Source organism: Littorina saxatilis, linkage group LG3 (genome assembly GCF_037325665.1).
Source record: "Littorina saxatilis isolate snail1 linkage group LG3, US_GU_Lsax_2.0, whole genome shotgun sequence".
In the NCBI taxonomy this organism is placed as follows: domain Eukaryota; kingdom Metazoa; phylum Mollusca; class Gastropoda; order Littorinimorpha; family Littorinidae; genus Littorina; species Littorina saxatilis.
The window spans coordinates 63,509,822-63,531,463 of record NC_090247.1 but is presented as its reverse complement, the minus strand read 5'-3'; the positions used below and the strand labels follow the sequence as shown (position 1 = coordinate 63,531,463).

Sequence of the window (21,642 nt, the reverse complement as noted above, 5' to 3'; positions counted from 1 at the left end):
CTTTCTAAGCTCTCTGTCTCTGACGGATTGCATTTGAATAACGACATCCAATAAAGTCTACCAACAGCTGCGAAAACTTTTAAGAAACTTGAAACTCATCAAAAGGAATGAGTTGCACCTTGGGTCATTTCGGTCCTGAATTTCCCGACCTGAGCCAGGCAAAGCAGGAAAACAATACAACGTAATTCCTTTCTAAGCTCTCTGTCTCTGACGGTTTGCATTTGAATAACGACATCCAATAAAGTCTACCAACTATCAGCTGCAGAGACATTTGTCTCGAAAAAATACGCCGAGAGTCGTTAAAGTTCCCCTTGATTTGTCCCTGTCAACTTTTGATATACGTGTATATTTAACGTTTTTCGTGGTTGCTGCCTTATAACACAAAACTTGCCAAATAACGACACCGTTGCTTTGATCGATATAAGCAGCAGTAATGCAGACAATCTGTTCTGTGTATGACATTTAAACAAGTCGCGTAAAGCATAATTGATACATTTAGTCAAGCTGTCAAACTCACAGAATGATACTAAACGCACTGCTTTGCATGGAAAAATTAGATCATCCACGACCGAGACTAAAAGCGCTGACTTTCTTGTTCAAAATTTAGCGGCCCGCATTCGCTTGCAAAAGCAACTTTTCAACGACAAGCACCATAAACAATATATTTTGTTTGAATCAGCAACTGATACGGAACAGATAATGATAATAGTATGTGTCTTCTTCAAACAATAAAGAAAGTCGCCATTTAAAGGTTTTCTCCATTTTAAGCCAATTTTCATCAAACACCACACAATTATATATTTTCTCATACAGGAGGAAACACAGAATACAATGATGTCACCTTTGTGATTCAAAGATCGATTTTGATGAAATCAACAAAATCGGCTAATTTTGAGTGACAATTTTAAAACGAATTTTGAAGGTACCATGATGGAATGCAATCCCATAGTCCGCACTAAGTCAAATATCATCTTACGAAAATGTCAAGAAATGGATGAAAAACTGTAGCCGTGAAAATGCCGCCTCAACTTTTGCAAACGGGCAAATATGACGTCATCAAATAGTCCTATAAAATAAATCGGAGAAAAAGCACTTGCAAAATGCCTTGGAAAATGTATGCATCAATTGTCATGAAAATCCGTGGGGTAATTTCTCAGAAATGCTTGTGACAAGCATGCATACATACATACATGCATACAGACACATACATGCATACAGACACATACATCGGGAGAAAAACCTCGCTCCCCGATCTCGTTAAAACATTCAGTCATTACTTGACAATGTAAAAAGCACATTCAATACCGCTTAAAATCGTAAATGATGATTGAGTAGGCAAGCGAATTCATTATTACCAAGGTGCTTAGAGTTATGAGGTGCCACACACACACACACACACACACACACACACACACACACACACACACACACACACATATATATAAGACTTAAAATTGGTTTTTATCCTTATAAAAGTCACACAGCTTGCACGCTATTTAAAGCGTTGTACAAACAGAGTTTAGCTCACAGTCGATGTCTGCATAGTCTCAGAGTACTACAGGTGAGTGCATCTTGATTCGTTTATGTCCTGCCGAGTGTATGCCGTACGTACTCCCTCTTATACAAATGTGTTGTTTTAAACATGATGCAACAAGACTGATATTGGTGATTGTACTTCGTACATAAAATCGTGAGAGAAAAAAAATGCAAATCAACCCTGTCGTGAAAGTTGGCGGTTTGCATCATTATTCCTTTTTTTTTTTTTCTTAAGTGGACAAAACGGAATTGCTCTTTCTTTGTTCGATGCTACAGAATTCTACGAAAAGTTAAGTCTGGAAAAAACCAATGGTTCATCACCGGGAAGTGACAAACTCACTACAGAGTTTATCAAAATGTTCTGGAGTAGATTACAGAGCATGATAACAGGCTCGTTTAATGAAGCCTTTCATAATAATAAGTTGTCTTTTACGCAAAAACAAGGAATAATTAAGTTATTGCAAAAAAGTGCAGAAGTACCCAGGGAAGACCTTAATAATTGGCGTCCAATTACCCTACTTAATACAGATTATAAGATGTTGGCAAACGTGTTGAACCAGAGATTGAGTTCGGTTTTTTGTAAGTACCCCCCGCGGGTGAGGGGGAGTCCCATATTGGTTGGGACGAGAAAAAAATTTCCCGATGCTCCTCAGCATGTCGTAAGAGGCGACTAACGGATTCTGTTTCTCCTTTTACCCCTGTTAAGTGTGTCTTGTATAGAATATAGTCAATTTTTGTAAAGATTTTAGTCAAGCAGTATGTAAGAAATGTTAAGACCTTTGTACTGGAAACTTGCATTCTCCCAGTAAGGTAATATATTGTACTACGTTGCAAACCCCTGGAGCAAATTTTTTATTAGTGCTTTTGTGAACAAAAAAACAATTGACAAGTGGTTCTATCCCATCTTCCCCCTTCCCAGGTCGCGAAATAACCTTCGTGGTTGAAAACGACGTAAAACACCAAATAAATAAATAAATAAATATTTGTAAGTTAGTAAATGAAGATCAAGTTGGTTATATCAAAGGCAGGAATATTGGAACCGTGATTCGTACAATAGATGACGTAATAGAGTATTTAAATCGAACGAAAAAGTCTGGGTTTATATTGGCCCTTGACTATCGTAAAGCGTTTGACTCCATTTATAAGGAATTTATGATAGAAGCATTTCGATCATATGGTTTTGGTGAAAATTTTCCCCCGTCGCGATATAACCTTCGTGGTTGAAAACGACGTTAAAAACCAAATAAAGAAAGAAAGAATGAAGATTTTCAAAAATGGGCTAAGCTTTTAATGACAGATACTTTCAGTAGTATTAATCACGGAGGGTGGATTTCAGAGCCGTTTCCTTTGAAGTGTGGTATAAGACAAAGTTGTCCATTTTCACCCCTGACCTTTATATTGGCGGTGGAAATACTTGCCATTAAATTAGGAAAAGTGACATAGCGGGCGTTAAATTACCCTCAAAGGTGGACGATGAGAGTGCCTTGAAAATTAAACAGTTAGCAGATGATACAACATTATTTTTACAGAACAGTGGTGATGTTTTCAAAGTTAATGATATAATAATACAGTTGGCACAGTTCTCAGGACTGACCCTGAGTGTAAATAAAACCAAAATAATAAAAATTGGACAGCATTGTGGTCAGCAAAAGTTGCCCTTTGAGTGCACAGAGAAGATTAGGATTTTAGGTATTTATTTTGTAAATAATGATTGAGCAATAAATGTTGAAAAGAATTGGGTATTAAGAGTTCAGAAGATTAAGAAGTTGATTAAGATATGGAGTCGAAGAGATTTAAGCATTCACGGTAAAATTGTAATAATAAATATTTCATTTCACAGCTGGTATTTGTGATGTAGACGATTGGATTCTCAGATCGGGTTTTGACAGAGTTGAATAGATTGTTTTATAAGTTTATTTGGCAGAGAAAGTGTTCGAATAAAAAAGCATTTGAAAAAGTTAAAAGAAAAGTAATGGAGAAAGAAATAAGTGAAGGTGGGTTGAAAATGTTAAATGTGCACACTATGCAAGAGTCTTTTGATTTACAATGGGTTGGACGATTGCATGAAAAGAAGGGAGAAAATTGGACGTTTATTATACCAATGGTTTCTGGGACATGTTGTTTCAGGGTATGGTTGTTTTGATTTGAATGTTAAACCGAGTAAGGAATTGAATTTGACAATGATTGGAAGCCCATTTTGACAGAGGGTAGTGTGGACACATTTAAATTACAAGCTTAGGATGGAACATGATAATATTGATGTACACACCTTTTATAAACAGATTTTGTGGAGTAATGATTTGATTCGGTATAAAGGGAAAAGGTTGTTTTATTCCTATTGGAAAAATGCTGGGATTGAAAGAGTAAGTGATGTGTTTATAGTGGAAGAAAAGAAATTAAAGTCTGCAGCAGAGGTATATATAAACAAATTGGAAAGAAGAATGCAAATATTTTATTGGATTATTGGGCATTAATAAATGCACTACCCAAATTGTGGATTAATTGGTTTGAAAATAAAGACATTATTGTACAGATGGATAAGCAGATGTTTGATGGTAGCCAGTATATGATCAAAATAAGCCAAATAAGAAAAATGATAGAAAAGAAAAGTGTAATTACTGCTGTAGAAAAACCTTGTGTATATAATTTTGGGTTGAGGAAGTTTGGTGAACAAGTTTGGTGTACAAGTAGATAAGGAAATTTGGACCCTTGCCTATGTTTCTAAAGAAGTGAGGTTAAGAGAATTGCAATGGAAAATCTTACATAACATTTATCCAACAGATAATTTTTTATGTAAAATGCAAGTCAGAGAGAATAACAGATGTTGTATATGTTGTACGGAAGTTGATTTTGTTGAAACATTTGTTATGAGTGTATACCAGTAAAGTTGTTTTGGACGAAGATAAAAAAAATTGGATAGAGGATAGATTCCCCCCCTCGGGTTAGGGGGAAGAATTTACCCGATGCTCCCCAGCATGTCGTCAGAGGCGACTAATGGATTCTGTTTCTCCTTTTACCCTTGTTAAGTGTTTCTTGTATAGAATATAGTCCATTTTTGTAAAGATTTTAGTCAGGCAGTATGTAAGAAATGTAAAAAATGTTAAGTCCTTTGTACTGGAAACTTGCATTCTCCCAGTAAGGTAATATATTGTACTACGTTGCAAGCCCCTGAAGCAAATTTTTGATTAGTGCTTTTGTGAACAAGAAACAATTGACTAGTGGCTCTATCCCATCTCCCCCCTTTCCCCGTCGCGATATAACCTTCGTGGTTGAAAACGACGTTAAACAACAAATAAAGAAAGAAAGAATAGATTGAGGGTTAAATTTATAATGCAGTATATAATATTTGGGTATCAAGACACAAGTTGTTGTAAAAAGATGAGAAATTTTGGCAATCACGTAATATTGATTGGGAAAATGTGTGTTAGTATTTTTAGAAAAACAACTTGTAGTGGATCAGTGTTCGTAAATTGAGGTTCAAATATTAAGTAGAAAATTTGAATTGTAAATATATGCATTTCCACTGTAAATAGAAAATTTCCATTTTTTGTTAGTGTATTATACCTCTTTGGTTGGCGTTAAAAAAAAAGTTAAAAGAAAAAAAAGACCAATGAAGAAGGATGCTCACCGCCTATTTACACACACAAAAAGAAAAAGATAAAAAAAAACTAAAAAAAAACCGACTGAGGTTCAAAAATAAAAAAATAAATCAATCAATAAATAAAAATAAAACGATGCAATTAAGTTGTAGTCAATATTCATAGTACAAAAGAAAGTGATTTTCCTTGTTACTTATCTGTTTCTAATCGCTATGAAAATGTATTTCCTCCGTGAGTTGGTGGAAAACACACACACACACACACACACACACACACACACACACACACACACACACACACACACACACACACACACACACATACTAAACGATTGCAACTTTGTACTTTACACAGAAGCATGTATGTGTACATGTGTGAACTTGGAGTGTTTTGCTTTGTTTCAGTTGACAAGAAAAGAAAAACTTCAGCAATGGCAATGAACAGGCCCTTGGTACTTTTGGCAGGGTTTTGCTTCGTGCTTCATGTGTTTTTTTATGGTAGGGTATTCTATATTTGTTCAGGACACATACACACACACACACACACACACACCGTGACACACACGCGCGCGCGCGCACACACACACACACACTCACACACACCACACACACACAAACACACACACACACACACTCTCTCTCTCTCTCTCTCTCTCTCTCTCTCTCTTACAGACACATACACACCTACACACACATACACACACGCACTCTCTTTCTCCTCTCTCTCTCTCTCTCTCTCTCTCTCTCTCTCTCTCTCTCTCTCTCTCTCTCTCTCTCTCTCTCTCTCTCTTATAAAACCTATAATTAGAGCGTTGAAAGTAGTCTTATTAAAGAAAAGAACCCTGAATGAATTAGACAACATAAACTTAGGCATTCACCCTCTGAAGGAAAGACTTGGCTATAATAAATGTACCATTATGAGCAAAATTATCACTGGATGTGTACCTGAAACTTTATGTACAAAATTTACCATGAGAAATTCACGTCAATGTATGAGATTAAACACTCCAAATTTTGTATTTGCGTTTCTTTTGCTTTTAACTTCTGGGTCCTGAGGTCCTTTCATCTGCCACGTCTGAATTGTCTGCATTAAGTAACTCGGGTACGAACGTTCTGTTGTTGTTGTTGTTGTTGTTGTTGTTGTTGTTGTTGTTGTTGTTGTTGTTGTTTTTGTTACTGTTGTTGTTGTTGTTGTTGTTGTTGTTGTTTTTATTACTATTGTTGTTGTTGCTGCTGATGACGTGACGATGTTGTTTTGTATTTCGGGTGTGTTGTTGTTGTTGTTGTTGTTGTTGTTGTTGTTGTTGTTGCTGTTGTTGTTTTGTTACTTATTAAGAGAGAACTGCCACCCTACTCGAGTTCTTATTAAGGCACCGTCCGGACCAAATCTGAGATTTTGAAAACGTACCAGCAAAGTCTATTTCTTGTGTTTCAAACCTCTGTCTGATTATGGTGGCTGTTGCTGCTTCCTTTATATTACAGGAGCACACGCTCGGCCCATGGCTGACACGTCAAAGCAAGGGCATACCTTGAGTGGGTAAGATGGGTGTCCGTCTGTCTGTCTGTCTGTCTGTCTGTCTGTCTGTCTGTCTGTCTGTCTGTCTGTCTGTCTGTCTGTCTGCCTGCGTTTCTCTTTCTCAACTCAGCCCACCTCCTCTCGCCTCCATCACGTATACATGTATAAACGAACTTTCACACACACACACACACACACACACACACACACACACACACACACACACACACACACACACACACACACACTAACACACACTAACACACACACACACACGTACACACACACACACATACACACACATACACACACATACACACACACACCCACACTAACACACACACTAACACACACTAACACACACACACACACACACACACACATACACACATACACACACACACACACACACACACACACACTAACACACACTAACACACACTAACGCTCATACACACATACACACACACATACATACACACACACACACACACACACACACACACACACACACACACACACTAACACACACTAACACACACTAACGCTCACACACACACACACACATACACACATACACACACACACATACACACGCACACACACACACACACACACACAAACACTCACACGCACACACATACACACACACACACACACACACACATACACACATACACACACACACACACACACACACACACACACACACACACACACAGAGTGCACCTAAGCAATGTTTTCTTTGTGTTGACATCTGCCAAAAGACAAACTCGGGAAATACAGTCTGTCTGTCGGGTTTGTATGGTTTGTGAACGAGTGAATACTCTTGCATTCATTGAGGCAAACTTTCCGCACGTGCTCCTTGTTCACGTGTTTCTGACACACCCCTCGCTAGTGACTGGCCTATGATGTCACGTGGGAAAGTTTGTCTCAATAAAAGCAAGAGTAGGGGGAGACCGGGGCTAGTCCGCCTACTTTTATGCTTTTGGTAGCATAACTGGCGAGTTTGATGAACTAGAAGACTGATTTTTCATTTTACATCAAGACAAATGTGTAGCTGATATCAATGTGCAGACAGTTTTTATGTGCGCATGAAAATCTGTTGTACATACTGCTTTAAGTAGACCTACCCTAACGTAGGCGAACTTGCCCCAAGTCGGGGTAAGTCCGCCTACAGGGTGTGGCAAGTCCGCCGCTCTCATCCCATAGTGTGTACAAGACTAGTAGTGGGCAAGCTTTAGTGGGAAAGCTTTTTTAATTCCCTTCAATATTCAGGTTCAAAAATGCCAATGACAAAATACGAAAGAATGTAACAAAAAATTACGTTAGGGGAGACCGGGGCTAGTCCGCCTACTTTTATGCTTTTGGTAGCATAACTGGCGAGGAGACCGGGCCTAGTCCGCCTACTTTTATGCTTTTGGTAGCATAACTGGCGAGTTTGATGAACTAGAAGACTGATTTTTTATTTTACATCAAGACAAACGTGTAGCTGATATCAAGTTTTTATGTTCGCATGAACATGTGTTGTACACACACATGACAAATAGGCGGACTTGCCCCCACACGGGCAGGCAACTCTGGTGCCAGATAGCGAGCACAACATGGGAAGGAAGAAGCAAAACTTTCGTCAGAACTCGACCTTAATTAACGCACTTTCACTCAACACCAAGACTAAGTATTTGTTCTCAGAGGTAATACATCAAAACCTAAGTCAACTCCAATGCATTCATGTTACAAAAAATGAAGAAAAACACTTTTTGTGATCTGTACTCACGATATATGGGCGCACAACCTTTGAACTTCTGCAGGATATGGCGGGAAGAAGGGACACCACTCTCACATGGTGTGAATGACTATAAGGTGGCAAACGTAAGAATAAACAGACAAAGACGGATGTGCCCCGGGGGCGGACTAGCCCCGGTCTCCCCTATTCACTCTTTCACAACCCTTACAAACCCGACAGAGTTTTTTCCGACCATCGTCTATTCCTTCTCTTCTAGATCGAATGACAACGAGGTGAAGCTAGTCGAGCGAGCGTGTCAAAAGGCACCTTGTGGCGTTGACAGCTGCTGCCCAGATAAGTGTCGTTGGAACAGCACCACTGCGACAGATTACTGCCGCGTATACGAATAAACACCGAGAAGAAAGACCATGACGTTCTCATTCCAAATGATAAAGCTGTTCAGCTCTTTGTCTATATCTAGGAGAATGTCAATGTCATTCTTTCTGTGCATGCAATCTGTGCAAATATCATTGATAAGAAGGACCCATGCATTTCTGTTTCATCTCATGCAAAAGTCTGAACAGTTCTACGATCATTTACAAGCTGTGCCTTTCAACCTGGATTAAAATATTTTCAAACATTGTTAAACTTGTGAAAACGTGTCAACTTTATAATAGAGCCCACGAACTCAAAATGGTGTGTGCATCGAACATAAAGCATCTTAAGAATGTTTATATCGCTATTTCTTGTATTAAAAACTTGTTTTAACACTATTTCTTGATGTCTGGGTCCGGATTATTTTTGCTTTCAAACAAGATTCTTCGCTGATTATGTTTGGATTTAATAAACAAACATCAGTGTTTTCTGTTTCTTCGTTCCTTTGTTCGTTTGATTGTAACATTTAATGTGTTCGTGCGCGTGTGCGAACTTGCGTGAATAAGTGCGTGCACGCGTACTCGCGCTCGTGGGTGTGTGTGTGTGTGTGTGTGTGTGTGTGCGTGTGTGTGTGTGTGTGTGTGCGAGTGTGTGCGTGTGTGCGTGTGTGTCAAAACTTGACTAAATATAAACAAGTCGCGTAAGGCGAAAATACAATATTTAGTCAACTAGCTGTCGAACTCACAGAATGAAACTGAACGCAACGCAACGCAGCAAGACCGTATACTCGTAGCATCGTCACTCCACCGCCCGTGGCAAAGGCGGTGCCCGTGGAATTGACAAGAAGAGCGGGGTATTCGTTGCGCTGAGAAGGATAGCACGCTTTTCTGTACCTCTATTCGTTTTAACTTTCTGAGCGTGTTTTTAATCCAAACATATCATATCTATATATTTTTTTGGAATCAGGAACCGACAAGGAATAAGATGAAAGTGTTTTTAAATTGATTTCGAAAAAAAAATTGATAATAATTTTTATATATTTAATTTTCAGAGCTTGTTTTTAATCCAAATATAACATATTTATATGTTTTTGGAATCAGCAAATGATGGAGAATAAGATAAACGTAAATTTGGATCGTTTTATAAATTTTTCTTTTTTTTTACAATTTTCAGATTTTTAATGACCAAAGTCATTAATTTATTTTTAAGCCACCAAGCTGAAATGCAATACCGAAGTCCGGGCTTCGTCGAAGATTACTTGACCAAAATTTCAACCAATTTGGTTGAAAAATGAGGGCGTGACAGTGCCGCCTCAACTTTCACGAAAAGCCGGATATGACGTCATCAAAGACATTTATCAAAAAAATGAAAAACACGTTCGGGGATTTCATACCCAGGAACTCTCATGTCAAATTTCATAAAGATCGGTCCAGTAGTTTAGTCTGAATAGCTCTACACACACACACAGACAGACAGACAGACAGACAGACACACGCACATACACCACGACCCTCGTTTCGATTCCCCCTCGATGTTAAAATATTTAGTCAAAACTTGACTAAATATAAAAAGAAAAGAAAAACGCCGGCTGTGTCAGTAAAGGCATGTGTAGTTGTAAAATGACTTCGATGTGGATGTTTCGCACTTTTCGTTCTCGCTCTGACGCTTCGATTAGGAACAGGGTAACCAAGATAGACTTACAGACCTGTGTGTGTTTTTACATTTAGTCAAGTTTTGATTAAATGTTTTAACACAGAGGGGGAATCGAAACGAGGGTCGTGGTGTATGTGTGTGCGTGTGTGCGTGCGTGTGTGCGTGCGTGTGTGCGTGCGTGTAGAGCGATTCAGACCAAACTACTGGACCGATCTTTATGAAATTTGACATGAGAGTTCCTGGGTATGATATCCCCGAACGTTTTTTTCATTTTTTTGATAAATGTCTTTGATGACGTCATATCCGGCTTTTCGTGAAAGTTGAGGCGGCACTGTCACGCTCTCATTTTTCAACCAAATTGGTTGAAATTTGAAATTTTGGTCAAGTAGTCTTCGACGAAGCCCGGACTTCGGTATTGCATTTCAGCTTGGTGGTTTAAAAATTAATTAATGACTTTGGTCATTAAAAATCTGAAAATTGTAAAAAAAAATATTTTTTTCTAAAACGATCCAAATTTACGGTCATCTTATTCTCCATCATTTGCTGATTCCAAAAACATATACATATGTTATATTCGGATTGAAAACAAGCTCTAACAAGAAGGGCAAAGCCCATACGACTCACATGCTTTACACATTTTTCCTACCAAAATACATGTGACCTTGACCCAAGGTCAAGGTCATCCAAGGTCATGCAACACAAAGCTGTTAATTCAAGACATAGGAAGTACAATGGTGCTTATTGGCTCTTTTTACCATGAGATATGGTCACTTTTAGTGGTTCACTACCTTATTTTGGTCACATTTCATAAGGGTCAAAGTGACCTTGACCTTGATCATATGTGACCAAATGTGTCTCATGATAAAAGCATAACATGTGCCCCACATAATTTTTAAGTTTGAAACAGTTGTCTTCCATAGTTCAGGGTCAAGGTCACTTCAAACTATGTATACAATCCAACTTTGAAGAGCTCCTGTGACCTTGACCTTGAAGCAAGGTAAACCAAACTGGTATCAAAAGATGGGGCTTACTTTGCCCTATATATCATACATAGGTGAGGTATTCAATCTCAAAAACTTCAGAGAAAATGGGAAAAATGTGAAAAATAGGTGTTTTTTAGGCAACATTTATGGCCCCTGCGACCTTGACCTTGAAGCAAGGTCAAGATGCTATGTATGTTTTTTGGGGCCTTGTCATCATACACCATCTTGCCAAATTTGGTACTGATAGACTGAATAGTGTCCAAGAAATATCCAACGTTAAAGTTTTCCGGACGGACGGACGGACGTCCGGACGGACGTCCGGACGGACGGACGGACGGACGGACGACTCGGGTGAGTACATAGACTCACTTTTGCTTCGCATGTGAGTCAAAAATTAAATATATAAAAATTATTATCAAAATTAAATTTTTCAAATCAATTTAAAAACACTTTCATCTTATTCCTTGTCTGTTCCTGATTCCAAAAACATATAGATATGATATGTTTGGATTAAAAACACGCTCAGAAAGTTAAAACAAAGAGAGGTACAGAAAAGCGTGCTATCCTTCTCAGCGCAAGTACTACCCCGCTCTTCCTGTCAATGTCACTGCCTTTGCCGTGCGCGGTGGACTGACGATGCTACGGTCTTGCTGCGTTGCATTGCGTTCAGTTTCATTCTGTGAGTTCGACAGCTACTTGACTAAATGTTGTATTTTCGCCTTACGCGACTTGTTTATACTTGTTCTGCGACTTTGCTCGCTTTGAATGTTCCAGCGTTTGAACGTAAACCAACAACGACATCAGTAAAAGTTATGACAAATCTAGCAAAACCATTAACGTCAACGACGATGACGACAACAACGGCGTGTGTGTACGCATATCCATGCCAACAACCCTTATTTTATATACATGTTTCAATTATATATTCAGCGAACTACTGCTTATTTGCCACTGGATTACAGTTTACAATGTACTATGCATGTATATTCTTTTTGTATGCGCTAACCACCTTCATCTTTCATATGTACCTACCATTCTTTCGTCCCACCTCCACCCTCCCCCTCTTCCTCATGCTAGCTTTTTCCTGTTCTTTTTGGTTTGCTTCAACTATGCTGTTGACCTAGATAGTTCCATATTTTATAAGTAATGTTTGTCCTACATCATATTTTTGTTAATTTGTAAACTACGTAGGGCGCGTAATATAAGCGTTCGCTTGAGTTCGTGTCCCTATTGTTTATCGTTGTATTGTTGTACCATGTTTGATTTAATAAAAAAACGCTCGCGCTGGACCCGAGTACTCTTCAGACTGGCTCGCTCCCCCAGTATGAAAGTTTTTGTCTTGTGCACGTGAATTTAAAAAAAAACCAATTATTTATTTATTTTACACAATTAAACAAATTATTAGAGTAAAATAAAACATTAAAACGTACATAATAAACAATAGTAAACAAGAATTAAAAAATAAATACAAAATATAGACCGCCCATGCAGGGAATCGAACCCGGTGTCGCTGGCTGGCTGGCTCTTCTATTAGCCGCACAGCAGTTCTATCCCACCGCGAATTGCGCCCACCGCCAAGAGTCGTTTTTGTGGATTATTTCGCATTTAGGCCCCAGGTAACATTATGAAGTTTTAATACGATCAATCGGACCTATTATCAGTCAATCAACTTTTGAACGAACTGCGCCCAGTAGTTTCCCAGCAATAAGCTGTTAAGTCGAGACAGACAGACAGACAGACAGACAGACAGACACACACACACACACACAATTAAAGTCTGCTGGACCCAAGTACTAGCGTACTCGGGGATAAAACATTGTTTAAACCAACGGCGTGTGTGCGTGCGTGCGTGCGTGTGTGTGAGCGTGTGAATGTGTATGCCCCCGTCCCCCCAACCTCCGCCCCCACCCAGCCCCTTCACGCAGCCTTCCCTGGCCATCACTATCCTTCACACTACACTGAAGGAGCAAACAGCAGCCTCCTCGATAAATTCACACAAACTGAATTTGCCGTAAAATCAAAATAAATCCTCATTCAGGTCACGCAGAGAAGAGCTATAAAGATTCGCAGTCCCGACACGAAGCCACGAAGTAAAGAAGAAAAAAAAGAAAAAAGAAAAAAAGGAACAGAAGAGAGGGGGGGGTGGGGGGGGGGGGGGGGGGGCAGGAGAGAGAAACGTGGGAAGAAGAAGAAAGTTCTACATTTACTGTGTAGCCTTAAGAGAGCGGAAAGAGAAGAAATCCCTGGAGGAGACTTGTGCTTGACACAAATGGCTGCCCCGGTCTTAGCAATGGAATGAATTAATAACACTTATAGCCTAGCTGACTGCCATAACGCGTTGCTGGTAACCAAGGTAACAGCCGCAAGAGAGAGTAAGCCAAAACGGAATGTCACAAGTCGGAAGGTGGGGGAGGAGGAAGGGGGGGTGGGAGAGAGAGTAAGGGAGTGGGGAGGAAAATGTGAGGGGGGGGGGGGGGGGGGTTCAAGAGGGAATGTGAGGGTAGTTGGCAGGAGGGAGTGAACACAGTATAGTACATGAATGAGGAAGAACAAGCCAGAGAAAGAAGAGATTGACCAAACAAATGAGCAAGAAGAAAAGACAGACGATTCCCGACACATACGAACAGAAAAAGGTGGAGGAGGGAGGGAATGAGAAACAGGGTGGGGTAGATATACAGCAACAAAGAGAGGGAGAGGGTGAGGGAATGAAGAAACAGGGTGGGGTAGATATACAGCAACAAAGAGAGGGAGAGAGGGAGAGAAGGAGAAACAGGGTGGGGTAGATATACAGCAACAAAGAGAGGGAGAGAGGGAGGGAAGGAGAAACAGGGTGGGGTAGATATACAGCAACAAAGAGAGGGAGAGAGGAAGAGAAGGAGAAACAGGGTGGGGGAGATAGACAGCAACAAAGAGAGGGAGAGAGGGAGGGAATGAGAAACAGGGTGGGGGAGATATACAGCAACAAAGAGAGGGAGAGAGGGAGAGAAGGAGAAACAGGATGGGGTAGATATACAGCAACAAAGAGAGGGAGAGAGGGAGGGAATGAGAAACAGGGTGGGGGAGATAGACAGCAACAAACAGAGGGAGAGAGGGAGGGAAGGAGAAACAGGGTGGGGTAGATATACAGCAGCAAAGAGAGGGAGAGAGTAAGGGAAGGATAAACAGGATGGGGGAGATATACAGCAACAAAGAGAGGGAGAGAGGAAGAGAAGGAGAAACAGGGTGGGGGAGATAGACAGCAACAAAGAGAGAGAGAGAGGGAGGGAAGGAGAAACAGGGTGGGGTAGATATACAGCAGCAAAGAGAGGGAGAGAGGGAGAGAAGGATAAACAGGATGGGGGAGATATACAGCAGCAAAGAGAGGGAGAGAGGGAGAGAAGGAGAAACAGGGTGGGGTAGATATACAGCAACAAAGATAGGGAGAGAGTGAGGGAAGGATAAACAGGATGGGGGAGATATACAGCAGCAAAGAGAGGGAGAGAGGGAGGGAAGGAGAAACAGGATGGGGTAGATATAAAGCAACAAAGAGAGGGAGAGAGGGAGGGAAGGAGATACAGGATGGGGTAGATATACAGCAACAAAAAGAGGGAGAGAGGGAGGGAAGGAGAAACAGGATGGGGTAGATATACAGCAGCAAAGAGAGGGGGAGAGGGAGGGAAGAGACAGGGTGGGGGGCGGGGGGGGGGGGAGAGAGAGATGGAGACAGAGAGAAAGACAGAGAGAGGGTGGAGAGAAAGAGAGAAAGGTAGTGAGAGAGGTAGACAGGCAGAGAGAGAGAGGGAGAGAGAGAAACCAAAAAGCCAACAACAACACAAAAACGCATCCACTCAACAATAATAAAATGAAATAAATTGTATCCTACACCCCCCCTTCCCCCCTTCCCCTCCCTCCCCGTACGAAAACAAAAACAAACGAAAAAGAAAGATAACCAAAAAAATAAATAAAGAGGTCTCTGTGAATACTGCAGAATCACAAACGCACAAAAAAAGGAAACATGAAAACTGATGACTGCTGTAATATCCAAACCTCAGGAGGCCGTCTCGCGAAATCTCGCTGTTTGTCGAACAGAGGGCGAGAGGGTGGACAAAGGGCGGTTACTCGTCGGACCTTTTCCCTTGATGAATGTCGTACCAGAAACACCAGCACGGCTGTATATATTGATTTTCAGTCAAAGACCTGCCATGTGTTTGCCTACATATAAGCTTGTATGTATTTGTTCTTGCAGGCTTCTTTCTATTCGGTCCGATTCTCCCCCTTCACTTTGAAAAAAAAAATGGAGCTTATATGTGTTGTTATCAGTCGGGTAAAATGCTTGAAAGCAGATTTACACACGGAAACAAAAGGAAACTTGGACATGTAAGCCAATCTATATTTGTTCAGGACACATACACAAACAAACACACAAACACACACACACACCGTGACACACACACACACACACACACACACACACACACACACACACACACACACACACACACACACACACACACACACACTCTCTCTTTCTCTCTCAGTCTCTCTCACACACACACACTCTCTCTCTCTCTCACACACACACACGCACACACAAACACACAAACACACACACACACACACACGGCAGACACACACACTCTCTCTCTCTCTCTCTCTCTCTCTCTCTCTCTCTCTCTCTCTCTCTCTCTCTCTCTCTCTCTCTCTCTCTCTCTCTCTCTCTCAGGCCAAAAAGAAAAATAGGTCTGTTTCCGGTAACATCGCCCCAAAAAATAGGGTCGGTCGGTCGTTTTACTAATGTTTCGTTTTTTGTACCTTTTTCTTACGTTTTCAGAGGGATTCCCGGCGTCATTGGACGACGGAAACGGGAGGTAAGTCTCTTCGATTGTGAAGTCTCATCGACCGATTACCTCCCTTTTTGTGTGTTTTTTTTTGGGGTGCGAAAAGCGAAAAAAAACTTTAGGGTCGGCTCTTAAAAATAGGGTCGGTCGGGTTACCGGAAACAGACATATTTTTCTTTTTGGCCTCGCACACACACACACACACACACACACACACACACACACACACACACACACACACACACTCTCTCTCTCTTTCTCTCTCTCTTCTCTCTCTCTCTCTCTCTCTCTCTCTCTCTCTCTCTCTTACACACACACACACACACACACACACACACACACACACACACACACACACACACACACACACACACACATGTACACACCAAGTGTAAGGACGGCCTTATATCCCGTGTAAAAACCTTGCCAAATCTGAGATGGCGACCGGAATTATTTTCACGTGAAAAAGTGCGCCTTTCAGGGTCTTGGTTCTCTTACCGATCGAAGTGAATACGCCATAACTCACTTAAAGATCTTACAAAGAGGAAATCACTCGTCCTAAACTTCATAAAGGGAGATTAATAATGCAGCGACACTGCTGTTTTGCTGACAACTTTGGTGAGAAACGTCGCCGCTAAGAAGAATCTGTGGACATTTTCGCAGACATGGGAAACCTAGCGCTAGTGATGACAATAAACACAGTGAATAATTTAGCGGTCGGTTTGTTGCGAGATGGGTATTTCTTTGGTCATGCGTGTGTTTAGCGCACGCAACAAGGAACTGTGGCGCATGGGAGGAGGCCGGATGGGGTAAGTTCACAGAAATATATCTCTGTGGGTAAGTACACTTTAGTGTGTGTGTGCCAGTGGGGTGGGGGTGGGGACGAGGCGAGGTTAGGCTGTGTGTGTGTGTGTGTGTGTGTGTGTGTGTGTACGGTATGTGTGTGTGTGTGTGTGTGTGTGTGTGTGTGTGTGTGTGTCTGTTACTGTGTGTGTTACTGTGTGTGTTACTGTGTGTATATCGCTGTGTGTGTCTGCTTGTCTGTATATCCAACATTATGTGCACTCACATTATCTTAAAATGACAAGCAAAAGAAAACAAGTCGCGTGAAGGGATCATCCTGAACTCATGTCAAAATGAGTTACTTCCCTTCGGGTCTCATTGTATCCCTGCTTTTGTTTCCCTTCTCTGGAGAGGAAATCGATTTTTGTGTGTGCATATTTAGAGCTTTTCGTAATGTGTTATTGATATAAGCAGATTTGCGATCGTCGATAATGATTTTTCATGGTGTTGTATAATTCTTAAATTACAAAGGAATTGTTATGTAAGACAGTTTCAAGCGAGCTATCTTTCGCAGATGTATTTACTGTGCAAACAACTCTACATATGGCAAAAGTGTCACGTGATAATCAACTTTGTCACGTGATCATAACAAAATGGCTACGGAGCAGACGATACTTTTTCCGTAACCAGTTGGGAGTGATGCAACAATATCACGGTCTCCTTCCCACAGCAGTCTCAGCAGTCGACTTGTTTTGACCTTAGAACGATGTCTTTATCATAACTGTGAAGAACAGAACGGAGATCACTGTCGAAGTCGGCCACTCGAAATTTTGGGACTGCTGCCGGAAGGAGACCGTAATATATGGTTGCATCACTGTCAAAAAAAATCGTCTGCTCCAGCGAGCGCGAAACCAAACGGTTGATTATCACGTGACAATTATGCCATATTTATAGTTGGTTGCACAGTAAATACATCTGCGAAAAATAGCTCGCTTGAAATTGTCTAAAATAAAAATTCCTCTGTAATTTAAAAATTACAAAACACCATGAAAAATCATTATCGACGATCGCGAATCTGCTTATATCAATAATACATTACAAAAAGCTCTAACTATGTAAAACAAAAAATCGGTTTACTTGCCAGACAAGGAAACTCAAGGCATCCTGTCAGGGAGAGTACGGGTCACGCTCGTCTCCGCGTAGCGCGCGAACGCAGTACTTACTTAAAATTATTTTGTGTAATTCTGAGGACATTTTTATAGTAAACATGACATAAGTGTATGTTTTTGAAATCAGGAGAAATTGAGGAATACGATGCAATCATTGTTTTAATCTGTTCTTGAAAATTCGATTTTGATGACAACTTTAATGAGCAAACTAATAAATTTATTTTAACGCTGCGGAGCTGAAATTCAATCCCATAGTCCGGACTTTGTCGAAGATTGCTTGACCAAAATGTCGATCAATTTGATTGAAAAATGAGGGAGTGACAGTGCGGCCTCAACTTTCACAAAAAGCCAGATATGACGTCATCAAAGACATTTTATCGGAAAAAAATGTCAAACGCCTGGATATATCATACCCAGGAACTCTTATGTGAAATTTCATGAAGATCGGTCAAGTAGTTTTCTCTGAATCGCTCTACACACACACACACACACACACACACACACAGACACACACAGACACACACACACACCCACACACACAAATACACACACACACACACACACACACACACACACACACACACACATACACACATCCACCACGACCCTCGTCTCGATTCCCCGTTTATGGTACCGTCTTGTCCCGTTCTTGTATTGGTGAGTACAGTATTCCTTTGTTTTTTAACTTTGTTCATCTTACCACAGTCACTTCGTTGTTTAGATTTTTATTAAAACATTTAGTCAAAACTTCAGTGACTAAATGTAAAAAGACTTCTCTACAAAATCTCGTTTTGTAGCAGGGTCCAGTGAATGGATGAAAGGGAAACAACCGATTGTGAATGCCTACTAACAGTGGGAAGAGACGGTTACGTACCTTATACTGTCAGACTTGGTTGCTGCGTTTTTGAAGGCCGCAGGACTCTAATGGGTTGGGAGAGGTGACATGACTCGTTTGTCACCGTTCTCACGAGATCAGTTAGTTTTTGATGGCCGCTGCCATAGGAATGTGACATTGAGGAACACGTGACCTATCGCCACTGTCGGCTTCCATTTCAGTGTTGAAACCAACTGGCGGCTTCCATTTTGTTGAAACCAACTTTGTCATCTGTGCTGTTCCAGAAATGAGCTGCGCTTATTTGGAATTCAAACAGTAGGGGAAGGGCCCTTAATATGGACCACTTTCTGTTTATTGCTGATAACTAGCTTGTTTTCTTGCGAAGAAGTTTCATTTTGTGGTTGGTAGTCCTTCTCTCTTAGTTTAACCATTAGGCCTAATTAGAGTGAAATAGCTTTGATAGACCTTCAGCAAAAATTAAATACAGAAAAAATCACAAATGGTCCATATTAGGAGCCTGGGCGCCCAATATGGACCAGTGAAGCGGCCTTCACGAATCACTGTAAAAAGCCCCCTATACTTCAAAATAACATGATACAACTTAGTGTGCAAGTCAGAATAATTCAAATATGCTTTAGATTTAGCTGTTTCGGGTTGATGAGAGCATGATTTGAAGCACTCCAGGAAACTGAAAAAGCTTATCAAAAACAGAGTGAAAATAAGTGAAATTATCAACTTCCACAAAAAAAGACTATTTGTTATATTTTTTTAAATCTAGAGGGCTAGTAATAGGTTATTTTTAGCAAGCTTCTTATTAAACTAATTAAAATTGCCTTTAGTTTTTATGTTCTTAGATTTGTTGAAGGTGGTCCATATTAGGGGACTCACACATACTTTAAGGTTTTGCTATTATTTTTTGTTTACAGTAGAAACTCGGGGTACACACTGTTAAAATGTAACAAATTCTGTCTTAGCTTTCATATGTAGCCATTTTTGTGTTATGAAAGCTTTAGCTGTGGACAGAAACCAGTCCGTTTTAGGCGGCAAATTTAGAGTGAACGCTGCCAAAAGTGAAAAAAAAAGCGAAAAAGTAACGATTTTAAGGTTTGTGTTTCTGCAACTGTTTTGACATGTGCAACTTATCCAGGGAGGGTGAATAAAGCGAATGAAATTGTTTTGAGCGCTCTAGCGCCGTTAGTTTGTCAGAACAGGAGGTGGTCCATATTACTGAGGAGCCGGTCCATATTAGGAGCCTTTCCCCTACATGTATCATGTCACTGTTGTCCCATTTGCGCTGTTTCGGAAATGAGCTGCACCTCGTCTGTCTGTTTATAGCAACACACACAGTGACTGTCTGTCACGTACACTCCATGCAAGTCTCTCCCTCTCTCCCTCGCTCTGCCTTAGTGTCTGAGTGTGTATCTGTCTCTCTCTCAATCTCTTTCTCTCTCTTTGTCTCTCTCTCGATCTCATGCGCTCTCTCTCTCGAGTCATTTTCTCTCACCCGGTGTTCATTTATCTGTTTCTCCGTCTCGAGTCACTCTCTGTCTATCCGTCTGTCTAGACTGTCTGTTTGTCTGTCTGTCTGTCTGTCTGTCTGTCTCTCTCTCTCTCTCTCTCTCTCTCTCTCTCTCTCTCTCTCTCTCTCTCTCTCTCTCTCTCTCTCTCTCTCTCATCCGACTCCTGGCACACAGGTCAAAGCAGAGAGGGGGGTGATTCGGATCAGAAGTGGGGTAAGCACTTTGGTCTTCAGTCTTTGGGTTCTTGCTTTCAGTGGAGAAGATGCCAACACGAAATTGCACTACGCTCTACTATTTATTGTCCTTGTCTATCGGACACGAAGAAGGGAAGCTACAATCGCCCCAGGCCGAGTCACAGAGTTGACTTGATCAGTAGGCTACACAGCTTCACGGTGTGTCATGTTATACATACCAGCTGATGGTTGATTCCAAAACTAGTGCGGTGGCTAATGACAGCTGCCGTGTATAACCTCATTCATTGAGAAGATTAGCAAAGCCATAATACTCTTTGTTTCCTGAGCCTGGACCTTATTGTTTTAGTACAAGTAGAGCTCGTTCACCAGTAGCAAAGACTCACTCAGTCCGTCAGTGTGTCTGAGTGTGTGTGATGGAGGGGGGACCTCTCCCGTGACCGGCCACCTGCAATGTACGGACAGGTTTGCACTGGCCCTAGGGTGTCCGTTCATGAGAGGGACTGCTGTAGCAGTAAATCTAGTGTGATACATAAGTAATCAATTTATCCACTTGACTATATTCCCATCAGGGACTTATCACTCTTCTTTGCATGTTTTTATGCCTACGTATTTTTAAATACTCTGCAACACACATGTAACCCAAATGTGCCCGTACAATACCGCTTCTTTTATGAAAACATTGCTTCGGCCATGTTGATTTTAATCAACCAATTTTCCTGTGTATCTTACAATCCCCCCCCCCTACATCCCCTCCCCCTCTCACACACACACAAATACAAACACACAGACGCACGCATGTACGCACGAACACACACACACACACACACAAACACACACACACACACACACACACACACGCGTACACACACGTACACACACAAACACACACACACACACACACACAAACACACACACACACACACACACACACACACAC

The 21,642-nt window shown here is 41.0% G+C and overlaps 2 long non-coding RNA genes across 2 annotated transcripts in view; one reads left to right on the top strand and one right to left on the bottom strand.

Annotated features, from left to right (window-relative positions):
• LOC138962918 (uncharacterized) overlaps positions 1-21,642 on the bottom strand; it is a 204,326-nt gene that overhangs the window by 6,166 nt on the left and 176,518 nt on the right. The gene's annotated exons all lie outside the window — the stretch shown is intronic.
• On the top strand, positions 1,433-9,238 carry LOC138962915 (uncharacterized). The gene is made up of 4 exons (XR_011454643.1): positions 1,433-1,561; positions 5,540-5,632; positions 6,617-6,671; positions 8,654-9,238. It is a non-coding gene; the product is annotated as an uncharacterized lncRNA (long non-coding RNA).